This window comes from Garra rufa, chromosome 22 (genome assembly GCF_049309525.1).
Source record: "Garra rufa chromosome 22, GarRuf1.0, whole genome shotgun sequence".
NCBI classification, from domain to species: domain Eukaryota; kingdom Metazoa; phylum Chordata; class Actinopteri; order Cypriniformes; family Cyprinidae; genus Garra; species Garra rufa.
Window position 1 is genome coordinate 21,183,563 of NC_133382.1, and position 13,918 is coordinate 21,197,480.

The 13,918-nt window shown below is 35.0% G+C and overlaps 1 long non-coding RNA gene across 1 annotated transcript; it reads right to left on the reverse strand.

The window, feature by feature from the left end:
• Positions 1-9,793: 9,793 nt before the first annotated feature.
• On the reverse strand, positions 9,794-11,982 carry LOC141298476 (uncharacterized). The gene is made up of 3 exons (XR_012341594.1): positions 11,943-11,982; positions 10,526-10,570; positions 9,794-10,409 (listed from the first exon to the last, which is right to left on the reverse strand). It is a non-coding gene; the product is annotated as an uncharacterized lncRNA (long non-coding RNA).
• Between the last annotated feature and the right edge of the window lie 1,936 nt (positions 11,983-13,918).

Here is a 13,918-nt window from a genome sequence, read left to right on the forward strand (position 1 = left end):
CAAAAAAACAGAGACTTAAGAACAAATATATGCAGTGGGGAAAGACAAAGGGACACAATAAATAAACTGGATGAAAATATAAAAGACAGAAAGAGAAAGAGAGATTATTTGTTTATCTTTTGGCAAAGAACTGGTGCAGATAGATGTGGGATTCCAGAGGCACTAGTCTCACGAGGACGAGATGAGAATCTGCGGTTAAACACTTCACGGGGATGTTCTGTTTGTTATCAAAACCAGAACAAATACATGCTATTATGTGATAGTTTGAGGAATCTCTGGTTGTCATGTCAGATTGACTTTGGATGTGCTTCAAGTCCAAATTAGAGCACTATTTTGAACATTTCTTGAATGACCAGGCCCAAAATTCCCCTCAGTTACTCAACACCATCATCGATCATGACCTGTACAATAAGCATTGTACCATAAACACATGCCACTGACGCTCTACATCACGGTAATCCGGCACCGTCCTAAATGTAGCTTGAATCGTCTCCAAGATCAAGGCTGAGATATCCCTCAGCTTAAAGTACATTCGCTCAAATCAAAGACAGCCAGTGTTCGCTGCTTTGTCTTGCCTTCTTTCATTCTCTCTCTCACTCATCCCGCTAAATGAAGAACATATGTCCCCACCCCCCGCCCCGTCCCTCACGGAATAAAACTTTCTCTGCATGCCTTCATTACTTCCTCTTCTTCATCAGCCTCGCAGTCCATTCCCTCTCCACGCTTTCTGATCTGTTCATTCCTCTATGCTTTGATGCTACAGTAAAATCTAGAGAGAGGGAAAAATAGAGAAAGTTATGATCATGAGAGCAGTTGCTTCAGTTAATACTGCTTCTACGATTTCATTTTTAATTGCTACTTTAACAGTTTACTCTGCACTGCTACTTATTTGACTTTATTTCACACTGCTGATATTGTTATTACTGCTTATTTAATCACACAATACGCAATTTCTCATTTTACACGGCTATGCCTTTGTCTGTACAAGTGGATGGATTTGTCATGCCAATAATTTACACTGAATTGAAATAAAAATTGAAAGCGTGAGAGAGGGAGACAGAGAGACATCAGATAGCAGTGTTCTCATTATCAGGATGATTAGCTGCTCTGGAACAGTAACACAAAGGTACATCAGGAGATGTGAAACACTCAATCACTCACTCACTCACTCCTATAAATAAAGAGCTGAGCTGCACTCCTCATTAGCCAGAATACAGCTTACTGCAGTTCCTTGAGCTTGGTAATATAACACATGCATATAACAATATAACACAAAAATAAAATAGAACACAGAACTTCGACAATAAACCCATTGTTTTGTAAACACATACATGAGTGATTCTTCAGTTGATAAAGGTGATAATGGCCTTGAACATTTTTTTTATCCTCCTAAGCTTTTCGAAAAACTATCACACTCTGGTTGTTTGCGGCAATTATTGACTGGGGACAGATAAAACATTCATTTTCATAGGAGTAACAATAAAATTAGGATTTTAAGTCATTTAGATCTCATCTAAATCTTATTTATGTATAAATTTTCAGCTTTTTATTGTAATTGTATGTGTACATTTCACCGCCATTTGCATTAGCAAATTCACAAAGGTTTGGAACTTTAAAACAGTAAAAATCTATACTTTTATAAGATGAAAACACAAAGAAATCATCTGGGATCTGAGAAATCTGAGAAATCATCATGTATTTGGGCCAGATTGCTTTGTTTGTTTCATTTTTGTGTGTATATTTCACAATAATTTGCAGTTTAGTTTTGTTTTTTTTCTCAATTTTATGTGTATATTTCACCACCATTTGTATAAGCAAATACACAAAGGTTTAGAACTTCAAAACAGTAAAAATCTACACTTTTATAAGCTGAAAACACAAAGAAATCACCTGAGATCAGAGAAATCATTATGTACTTGTGCCAGATTGCATTTAGGATTTTAAGTCATTCAGATCTTATTTAAATCTTATGTATCAGTTTTCAGTTTATTGTTTTTTTTTTGTTTTTTGTTTTTTTTTGTTTGTTTTTGTTTTTCAATTCTATGTGTATATTTCACCATCATTTATAAGCAAATGCACAAAGGTTTGGAACTTTAAAACAGTAAAAATGTATGTTTTTTGAGGAAAACATTTCAGGATTTCTCTCCATATAGTGGACTTTAATGGTGCCTGTGAGTTTAAAATGCAGTTTAAATCCAGCTTCAAAGGGCTCTAAACAATCCCAGCCAAGGAATAAAGGTCTTATCTAGTGAAACAATCACAATTTTTATACTTTTTAACCTCAAATGCTGGTCTTGTCTAGCTCTGCGTGTACTCTGTATATTCCGGTTTAAAACAGTTAGGGTAAGTCGAAAACTCATCTAATTTTCTCCTCCAACTTCAAAATCACCCTACATCGCCTGTTTTACCTTTTTGTAAAGAGCATTTGATCTTCTTTGCATGTTCACATTGTAAACACTGGGTCGGAATTTCTGCAGCAATGTAGGATGATTTTGAAGTTGGAGGAGAAAATGAAATGGGTTTTTCGACCTACCCTAACTGTCTTATCAAATAAATAAATAAAAGTAATAAAATAAAATTGAATTAACTTACATAAAATGAATATAAAGTTTTAACTAATTCCAATAAAGTTATTGTTAAGTAATTATTTGGTAACAAAAAATTAAATTAATTCAGGAGACTGAAAAACTATTACAATCTGTTTTTTTTTTTATAACTTTTTCATTAAAATCATTGTAGTGGACAGAAAAGTTTTTCTAATTTAAGAATTGCCCACAAAATGATGATTCATGAGTTACTGGAACCACTATGATAGAATAATAATACAGTTAACAAGCCAGAAAACTGCAAGCATTAAAAAAAAAAAAAAAAAACACTCTGACGCATTTTGTTCACATTGTTGTGGCACTACTCACCCCCTGTGCAGCTCCTAAACGAAGAAAGCATGTGATGCTTTGCCGTTCTTATGGCAACCAGTGAGCAATAAAGGAAGCTGGAGAGAGGTCAAAGCAGAGTCAGACTGTCAGCTCTTCATCTTTTCTCTTCCCCTCGGGTCACGCTGTGACAACACTGATCTGACGGCAGAAAAAACACTCGGAGGTGTATAAAGCAAGTCTCTATGGGTTTCTCTTAGAAAAGCACCTGGATGTGTTTGCTTTAAAGCTTATTAGGTCAGAAACTGCTTGAATTATGTGTTCGATTTGTAACAGGGGTCCTGGACAGTCAGGGCCCTTAGGACAGCATGGGGCCATTCTGAAGCAACAATGTATTTAAAAAAGAGACTAATTTACAAAGTTTAATAAAAATGATTGAACAAGAAAACTAATATCTCATTATTGCATGTCAAATTTATCAGTACATCATATAACTAAACCAATAAGAAATAAAATAAAATTTAAATAAAGTTAACGCACACACTGACACAGCTAAGCCACTATTTTGCACATCTGACATAAAAAAAAATAATGTTTTATTAACAAAATATACACTACCAGTCAAAAGTTTTTGAACAGTAAGATTTTAAATGTTTTTAAAGAAGTCTCTTCGGCTCACAAAGCCTGTATTTATTTGATCCAAAGTACAGCAAAAACAGTACAATTTTGAAATATTTTTACTATTTTAAATAACTGTTTTTGATTTGAATATATTTTAAAATGTAATTTATTCCTGTGATTTCAAAACTGGATTTTAGCATTTTTACTCCAGTCATATGATCCTCCAGAAACCATTCTAATATTCTGGTTTGCTGCTCAAAAAACATGTATTATTATTATTATTATGATGAAAACAGCTGAGTAGAATTTTTTTCAGGTTTCTTTGATGAATAGAAAGTTCAAAAGAACAGCATTTTCTGAACTAGAATTTTTTTGTAACATTATAAATGTCTTTATCGTCACTTTCAATCAATTTAAAGCATCCATGCTAAATAAAAGTATTCATTTCTATAATTTCTTTCCCTAAAAAAATTAAGCTTTTAGTGTATAATGTTACAAAAGTTTTTTTTTTTTTTTTTTTCAGATAAATGCTGATCTTTGGATCTTATGAATTCATCAAAGAAACCTGAAAAAAAATGTATTCAACTGTTTTAAATATTGATAATAACAATAATAATAAATGTTTTTGAACAGCAAATCAGCATGACTTCTAGAGGATCGTGTGAGACTGAAGACTGGAGTTGTGATGCTGAAACTTTAGCTTTGATCACAGGAATAAATTAAAATTTAAAATATATTTAAATAGAAAGCAGTTCTTTTAAATAATAAAAATATTTCACAATATAACTGCTTTTACTGTACTTTGGATCAAATAAATACAGGCTTGCTGAGCAGAAGAGACTTCTTTAAAAAAATCAAAAATCTTACTGTTCAAAAACTTTTGACTGGTAGTGTAATTAAACACACAAAGCATTATTTTATATCTACTGTATAAAAGAGAAATGAGTTGCCAATTTCTGAAAAGGTCTGTCCATATATCAATAACTGTGCCAATAACTGTAGTTAATTAAAATTCATTTGTATTTGTTGCAAGAATTCAACTGGCAACTGATGGAAAACACTCCTGCTGTGATGAAAGACTTAAATTATAGATCAATTATGTAAATCAAGAAAGATTTTTTCTTTGTAATGGGAACAGATTCACAAACCACATACGAATGCAGAATGTCTGATGCACAAAAGAGAAAACAGCCTCTTTTTGTCCTCTGAATCAAAATTAACCTACTAATCTAAGAGCTCAGGGAAAAGAGTCTCTCATAAAGCCATGCTGAAGAGGGATTTTACAATCAGATCAATGATGCACTGCAGTTTTCCAGCCTAATATCTGCAAAGAGAGGAGAATATCAGGCCAAGAGCACAACCTGGAGCTCATTTTTGGCAGTTTACCTGAGGTAAAAGTGCAGCTCGGAAGAACACAGAACATTCAATCAAATGAAAACAGTGGGAGTGGGGTTGGGAAGGGTCTTCGTCCCATCAGTGGCTTGTCACCCTGCGTTCATCTTGTTAATGAACACAGGCAGAGACCAAAAAGAGCACATTCAAGACTTTGATGGAAGGATTAATGTTTAGAGATGAAGGGAGAGGGAAGAAAGGATAGAGGGAGCGAGGGAGAGAGAGAGAGAGAGGGAGATAACACAGTGCCAGCAGCGCATTGGGGCAGATTACTGAGGTATATGCGGTTCACGCAAATTCATAAAGCTAATATCAAAGCAACAGCTGCAGGAGATTCTCCCAGGCTGAGGGGAGAGAACATGTCAGGACAGAAGCTAAAAGCAAAAAGATAAATGTAATCATCTTAATGGCAACTAGAGGAGAGTATCATCGTCAGGAAAGTCAGGAAAGGTTGGTGTGATACACACATCCGCCATTTCCACCTCACTCACATGCTGAAATAATAATTTCCTGAGTAGCTCTTGGTGCTGCCTTGGGGGCTAATATTTTATACAGGAACTATCTAAAAACTCTAAATGAGTTCTGGGCCTCCCTCAGATTACTTTTCAAAAACATGTTAAAAAATGCAAAAACCTTCAAAGAGCCACATGGAGTGAGCACCAAAGTGACTTCCTCCCCTTATTTCAAAATCACTGTGATGATGGAGCAAAGGACTGGAATAATTAAGGCCTTGTCCTGGTCCCCTGACTAAACTATACATGCACTGGTCAGCCTGCACTTCTAAAATAGCAAATTCACATCCAAAATTCATCATAAGTCTGTTGAATCAGGCGCATTGCATAACTTGTATGAGACATGAGTTTTTAAAGGGATTCTGTCATCGTTTGACATTGGATGCCCATTCTTCACTATGGAGGACCAAACCTGCAGAAATTAAAAATAAATAAATAAATGAATAAATAAACAAATAACAGGAAAATAAATAAAGAAATAAATAACTTGAAATATATATTTAAAAACAATATATATTTAAAATATATATTTATAAAATATATTTAAATATATTTAAAAAATATTAAAAACTAAATAAATATATTTAAAAAATATATTTAAATTTATTTAAAAAAAGAAATAAGTAACTTGAAATATATATTTAAAAACAATATATATTTAAAAAATATATTTATAAAATATATTTAAATATATTTAAAAAATAAATATATTTAATAAATATTTTCTGTATTTATTTTAACTTTTTTTAATTAATTTTAACTTTGATCTACTTATTCTTTCATTTATTTTTATATTTATTTAATTATTTTATTTAGTATTTATTAGTTTATCTTCTATTTATTTATTTTTCTTTCATATTTTTTTATTAACTTATTTCTTTTTACTTTGCCGTGTGCAACATAGAAAAAATGGAGGCAGTCCTCGCAGAGCTCTGGTGAATCATTGGTTGAGAGCTCATACAGAAGCGTCCGATCAAACTAACGATAGAGATCACAAGTTTGTGGGATCAACTGGAGAGTTCTGAGATGTTTTCACAGATTCCCATTATTATGTTGAATTATTTTTTATAGCTACTAGAATTAGAGTTAATGGCTTCTCGGTGGAGGTGGATTGTGTTCATTTTGTATTCACAGAGAAGATACTGACTTCCAAAAGCATTGTGAGCATACGTTTATCGTAAACCAGTTGCACCAAAAGTCTCTATGGTCTACTCAGACTTACAATGCCTTCTGGAAACGCGGCTCACTGGCAGCTGATGTTAAAGCTTTATTCGCAAGTTTAGGAACCATCTCTAAAGTTAAACACGACATTGGTATACACATTTCTAACTTCAGTAGCATTTGAAGAGAATGACTTACAGTCACAAAACCACCTGTAAAGTGTTCATGTACAAGTCAGGTATATTTAGTATTTAGATATGACTTGACATATCCCAAATCTAACATGCATACCAAAACGTGTATACCAATATGTTGTATGTAAATTTAGAGATGGTCCCTAAACCTGTGAATATGAAAGTACCCGTTTTACTTCGCCAAAAACAGCTCTGTTCACAACAAGTCATTTTGGTGCATCTCTTTTTAAATGTTAATGAGCTCTTCTCACCCCGCCATTTTTTCCCTATTTGGTGGCGTGCTCCCATCAAAAACAAAACTAATCCACTGCAAACTCAGTGGCTCCGATGTCAGATGAAAATACTAGACTCTTTTGTTTACTTTTACATCCAACTACAAAACACCTGCATTGCTTACGAGACATTGTTGTCGCTAGTTAGAGACGCTAATAGTTGAGACTATTTAGGCTTTTTAGCAATTAAAAAGAAAGAAGTGAATAAATTGTTCTCATTGTAGGGCAGTTGTGTCCACAAACTGCTAAGACACATTACTGTATATCCAAACACCAAGTAAACAGTGAATTTTGCATCTGATGTACCATTTAAAATATCTTTATGTTCTACAGAATACAGAAACCCATACAAGTATAGAATGACATGAGGGTGAGTAAATGATGACAGAATTTTTTATTTCTGGGTAAATTATGCCTTTGTTTAAAGACAGAACTCTGTTTTTTTTTTTTTTTTACCTGATCTCATGATGAAAATATACCTGAGGTTTTTTTCACAAGAAGCAAAATACATACCTCCATTCCATGAAATATTTGAAGTAAAATGTGCACTGAGTGGTGCTAAAAGAGCGTACATTTTTTCCCCCGGAACAGATGAACGTACATATAGTATGTTTTATGTGACGTTGGTTTTCTATGTGCGCAGTTCTGACTTGAATTGTCTGTTGAGTGGCGCTATAACTCTAATGCTCTGTGACGTTTTAAAATAATGTACCATCTACATCTAAACCTACCCGATAGTATGAACAAAAGCGAATGTGATGTAAAAACGTAATCACAAGCATGCCGTTTTAGCTTGTTTCTCTCATCTTTCAGCTCTTTCATCGTGAGTCATGTTTTTCACGGGATTCGTATCCAAGGATTCCACATCCTAAGTCCAAATCCGTGCCCGCTGAGCTATCGAGCAAGCTTGTGTCTGGAAACATATGGAGCTGTAATCATAACTGTGTACGAAAACGATTACAAGTGCTCGCTGTTTTACATCATTAGTGTTCATTTCTGTTGGAAACTGCAATGATATGTACTTACTGGTATGTATTTCGCGTCTTGTGAAAAAAGTTTAAATGATTTCAAATCCTTTATGAATATCAGAAAAACAAATATCTTAAATCATGATTTATAATATCTTAAATTAAAAAAGTACGATATGACCCCTTTAGGTGTTAATTATTGGACCTAAAACCTCCGCATGTAATAACCTAAAACACAATCTATTACTCAATGACTGCTCTGTCAATTCGTCGTCATCAGTCAGGAACCTAGGTGTGCTATTCGATAGCAATCTTTCCTTCGAAAGCCACATTTCTAGCATTTGCAAAACCGCATTTTTTCATCTAAAAAATATATCGAAATTACGACCTATGCTCACGATGTCAAATGCAGAAACGTTAATCCATGCATTCATGACCTCAAGGATAGATTATTGTAATGCTTTATTGGGTGGTTGTTCTACATGCTTAATAAACAAACTCCAGCTGGTCCAAAATGCAGCAGCTAGAGTTCTTACTAGAACCAGAAAGTATGACCATATTAGCCCGGTTCTGTCAACACTGCACTGGCTCCCAATTAAACATTGTATAGATTTCAAAATCTTGCTAATAACTTATAAAGCCCTGAATGGTTTAGCTCCTCAGTACTTGAGCGAGCTCTTATCATATTATAGTCCCTCACGTCCGCTGCGTTCTCAAAATTCCGGCAATTTGATAGTACCTAGAATATCAAAATCAACTGCGGGCAGCAGATCTTTTTCACATTTAGCGCCCAAACTCTGTAACAATCTACCTAACACTGTTCAGGAGGCAGACAGTCAGTTTAAATCTAGATTAAAGACCCATTTCTTTAACCTGGCCTACACTTAATACATTTCATAATCCAAATCCGTTAAAGGATTGTTAGGCTGCATTATTTAGGTCAACCGGAACCAGGGACACTTCTTATAACACCTGATGTACTCGTTGCATCAGAAGAAGAATGGCATCTACGCTAATATTAGTATCTTTCCTTCTTATTCCGAGGTCACCGTAGCCACCTGTATCCAGATCAGACGGTCACTGCAGTCTCCCGGGTCTAGTCCGTACCCATCAGCACCCAGAGATATCCTCTACAGCCCTAAATGTCAGCAGAGACCACATCAAAGACAGATCATCAGTGAAGACCTCATCACCTGAGAAGGGTCTGGCTGCAGACATGCACCTCCACTGTCAGACCTGCACTCTCAGACCTGCACTCTCAGTCACCCAAACTTCCTCTGCAGGTGACGTCACTTGCAATCGACACCTGCACACTACGGTACCTGCTACGTCACTTGCAATTGACACAAAAAAAACGGAAATAAGTTTCCAGTCGTTCGTTCGCGTTGCCAAAGACGCTGTATTGAAGCGGTTATATAGTTTAAACTAAAGTACCCGTTGTTAGTAAAGACGCTGCTGTTAAATGGTTTAAAGTACTTTAGTAGTATAACCAGACAGAAACTTTGCCCCCAGTTATTTTTTGCTGCTTGTTTATCATAGGAGTATAATGTTGTACTTTATCATTCAAGTAGGCTACAACTATATTACATTACCAAACTATAACATTAACAAAAATTAAGCAGATGATATTTTTAATTTTAGTTTTTTTTTTATTGTAAGCTAGTTACAAAGAGACAGACTATTTACTATTATTTGGAAAACTAGCAATAGTTTTATAAAAAAGTAATATAAAAATAAGTAAAAGCTTAAAACACTTCCATAACAAACAAAAACAGAACAGAAAGAATGCAAAGAGGCAAATTATGTATTTTCTTTTATTTCTGCAAAGAAGCACATTATGCTATTCCTTCCTTTTCAGTTTGACAGAATACTTTCAGATTCATAACATCAACTACATGTTCAAGGAAAAAGTCCATGTCCTTCATCGCAGTAAAGATAAAGCTGAAAGGTTCCAGAGCAACAAGTCTGTCCTCTGAAAATTCAGCCTTCTGTAATTTGTCCCTGGCCTCATCAACATCTTCATCCTCCATGCAGAGTACTTTGGGCAGCTGAACAGAACCAAGCAGCACACTTGGCTGTTACAAACATATATATGTATACGTAGATACCCCATTGGCCCGCTCCAAGCACGTAGATGCGTCCGCCATATTACAGCGGTCCACTTGACGTCATTCACCATACTGTAGGTTTGCAGACCAACGGCTGTGAAGGACTGTTATATTTCGAATATTCAGTGATTACTATGGTGATTTACCTAGATCTATGGGTGAATGACGTCAAGTGGACCGCAGCAAAATGGCGGACGGCTTATGTATAAAGGCCCATAGAAACAGTCGCTAATGAGGCATCTACATATATATCAACGGTTCCAAACACCACTTGCTGGCTTTATTTAAATCTCCCATCAGTTGATTCTCTAAAATAACACAAAGAACAAGAGAGATACAAATGTAAGATACCAAAAACATTAATTCAGTATTGTGCAAAAAAGAAACAATTACTTGTGACCAGTCCTGTAACAAAATAATGTACCTCTTGTGATGATTCCATCAGTACACCTATACTTGCATCATCTGCCTAAGAGCAGGATAGAAGAAACCAGTTATACACACACATACATATATTTATAATATATAAAATGTCACTCAAATGAAGTAATCTGAATTGAGAAGAGTAGGAGCAGAACAAAACATCAAATGTGGTGCTTTACAATGTTTCATACTACCTGTTTTGCTAATAAAAACACCACATTTAATTGTCTCATTCTACTTATAATATCAGTAACACAACAATCACTTCCACTAAACTATACAGTAGTTTACGTGTAAGCTATATAATTAACTTACGAAAGCATATATACCATTCTGTTCAGTAGTTTAGCTTACTTTAGCTGTATTTAAGTCAGTGACGGAGTGGTTGACTAATTAGGCTATACAGCTTAGGGCTGCACGATTTCAGCAAAAATCATAATCACGATTATTTTGGTCAATATTGTAATCACGATTATTTAAACGATTATGACAGGGTCCAAAACTTTCTATAGTAATTAATTTAAATACAGCGAAAAAGATACCAAAAAATAAAATAAAAATAAAAATAACAGTGCTTAAAAAAATACTGAATACTTTTATGCAAGTCTAAAGTAGTCTAACAATACTACAGAAATTAAATGTAATTATTTAAATGTAAAATAAAACAGCATCTTCACTGTAATAGTTAAACATGCTTTGTTTCTTATTAAAACTACAAACGTCCTTCATTCAAAAGCAGTGACTGATTTTTCTTTTTGTATTTTTAAGTTTTATTCATATTAAACACAGACAGCAGAAGGAATCTTATGTGTTGCGCTTAACCACACGGACACAATATACTGTTACACACGTATTTTTATTCTCAACTGTTTATGGTCATTTAAGACATAACTGACAAGCGTTTACATGAATAATCAACAAGCGCCTCATTTTCAAATATTTTTGCGTGTATTTGACCGTTTAGGCGCGCACCTGGGTTAAAATATAACTTTACAAGTCCATGTTCGGCTCCGTCTTTGAGCGCATTCAAAAAACACCGCAACTTTTCCTACGCGCTATTAAAAACATAACATCAAAGAAACATGAATAAATCAAGCATGTCCCGTTTTATGAAGGTCACGTTACATGATTTTGCTGTTTTGCATGTGAAATTAGGCTTTTATGGAAGAGCGAAAGCGCACCACTGGAAAGGGGGTGGAGTGGGGAACAATAATCGTTTCATCTCGATTACTGCATTTTCATGATCGTTTGAAGCAGAAATCGAAATCGAATTTCGATTAATTGCACAGCCCTAGCTAATGCAACTTTTTAAACACAACCAGTGAGCAGCGAACACGTTGGCAAACATAATTTTGTATATCAGAATACAATCTAATAAAACGTATAATAAACACACACAGATACACATATGTACTTACAGCAATGATTCTTGAAAGAATTCAGAAGTTATTCTCAATCAAACACGTCTAGGGTGACCAGATGAGACTGGTTGAAATTCGGGACCGGGGGGGGGGGGGGGGGGGTTGCGGGGTAATGAATAATAAAGATAATGAATTTCAAACGAAAGTGACTGAACCAATCATGTTTTTATTAATATAAGTAGCCTAACTTTAGTTAAGTTGCGTTAGGCTATTTTTATACTTCAAACTGAAGTTAATGAAGCAATCATATTTTTATTAACAAGTACATATGCATATAAATTGATATAGCCTAATACGTAGGCTACAGAAGTATTATTTTGAACACGGTGCCTTCTTAAAGAAGGACGAGACCAACTTGTTGGTCTGTACTGTCGCGGTGTTGGTACAGTGTAATTTGCTGCTAGCAACATCTTAATTTTTATCGTTAAAAAATAAACAGTTATACTGTAAATGCAGTTAGATAACGTGAGAAACACCGTAATAGCGACCATAACCAGATACTAATTGTCATATTTTTACGTTTTTAGTTTTTCTGCAATCTTTCTCTCACTGTGGGAGATTGAATGAGTTTCAGTAAAGACTGCATTCAAGAAATACGATAAAAAAAAAATGTATGCTGAATGCAATTCGTTGCCTTGTGTTTTTTAAACACTATTTTCCTCTTTTCTATTATGTCAAATGCCATTTTTGCTTGCCTTTTATAATATTCAGTTATGTTGTATATTTGAATATCATAAAATAACACGAATAAATTACTTTTTTCTTATTTAACATTAAATCGTTAAATCAAAACATATAAAAAAAGAGTGTTTGATCATGTCCAAATACACATTCCAATATATTTTACCTTAAATATCAAACTAACTGTAATATAAATACTATATTAGAAAATGTTATCTTTTAAATGGTCAGGATCATTATTGCACATATTATTTAGTACAAAAAAAGCCTCCTCAAATATTAACTAAATAGAACTGAACTATATATTACAATTATTTAATTGAATAAAAGTTACGTGTTTGGTCACATTTGACTGCCAAAAAGTATGAGAACATATTAATTATGTCTCTTTATCACTGCCCAGAATAAAATGCGATTGTAAAGCGTATTCAGAGAAGTTATCAATACACAATCAATGCACATTATGTGTTAATAATTACTCGAAATTGATGCAAATATAGTAAAACTGCTGTCTATCCTACTTAAACCCATTCAAACACATTGGAGCGCGGAGTTGTTTGGAACTATTGGGCGCTCCACGAACCACGTGACCGCGCGGCGGCGAGATCAGAGCGTGTCGTAGCTCTCTTTCTCTATGGCTCTGGGTATATCTAAAAAAACAAAACAAAAAACAAGATGCTGCAGCCAATGAGCAGCCGGCGGATGACTCAACCTCGCTCCACGGACAGTTTTTTATGTTTTATCAGACAATAACTATTTAAGATATTGCTTCAGCATAATTTTCGGGACAATTAGAGCGGGATTCGGGATTCGGGACAGCAGCTTAGATTTCGGGACTGTCCCGAATTTTTCGGGACGTCTGGTCACCCTAAACACGTCCCACTAGCACTACACGCAGATTGCAAATAGCGCAGGTACCGTAGACTGCAGGTGTCGATTGCAAGTGACGTCACCTGCAGAGGAAGTTTGGGTGACTGAGAGTGCAGGTCTGAGAGTGCAGGTCTGACAGTGGAGGTGCATGTCTGCAGCCAGACCCTATTGCATCACCTAGATGCCATCGACGCAAGACAGCGAAAACCAGATGAGTCCTCTCCAATCTGATTTTGTGGCAACTTGGAACTCTTGCATCTACATTAATATTAGTCTGTTTGTTTCTTATTCCCAGGTCACCATAGCCACCAGATCCAGTCCGTATCCAGATCAGATGGTCACTGCAGTCCCCCGGATCCAGTCCAAACCTAGAGCAGATGGTGGATCAACACCTACAGCCGAATGTCAGCGGATAACGTGTC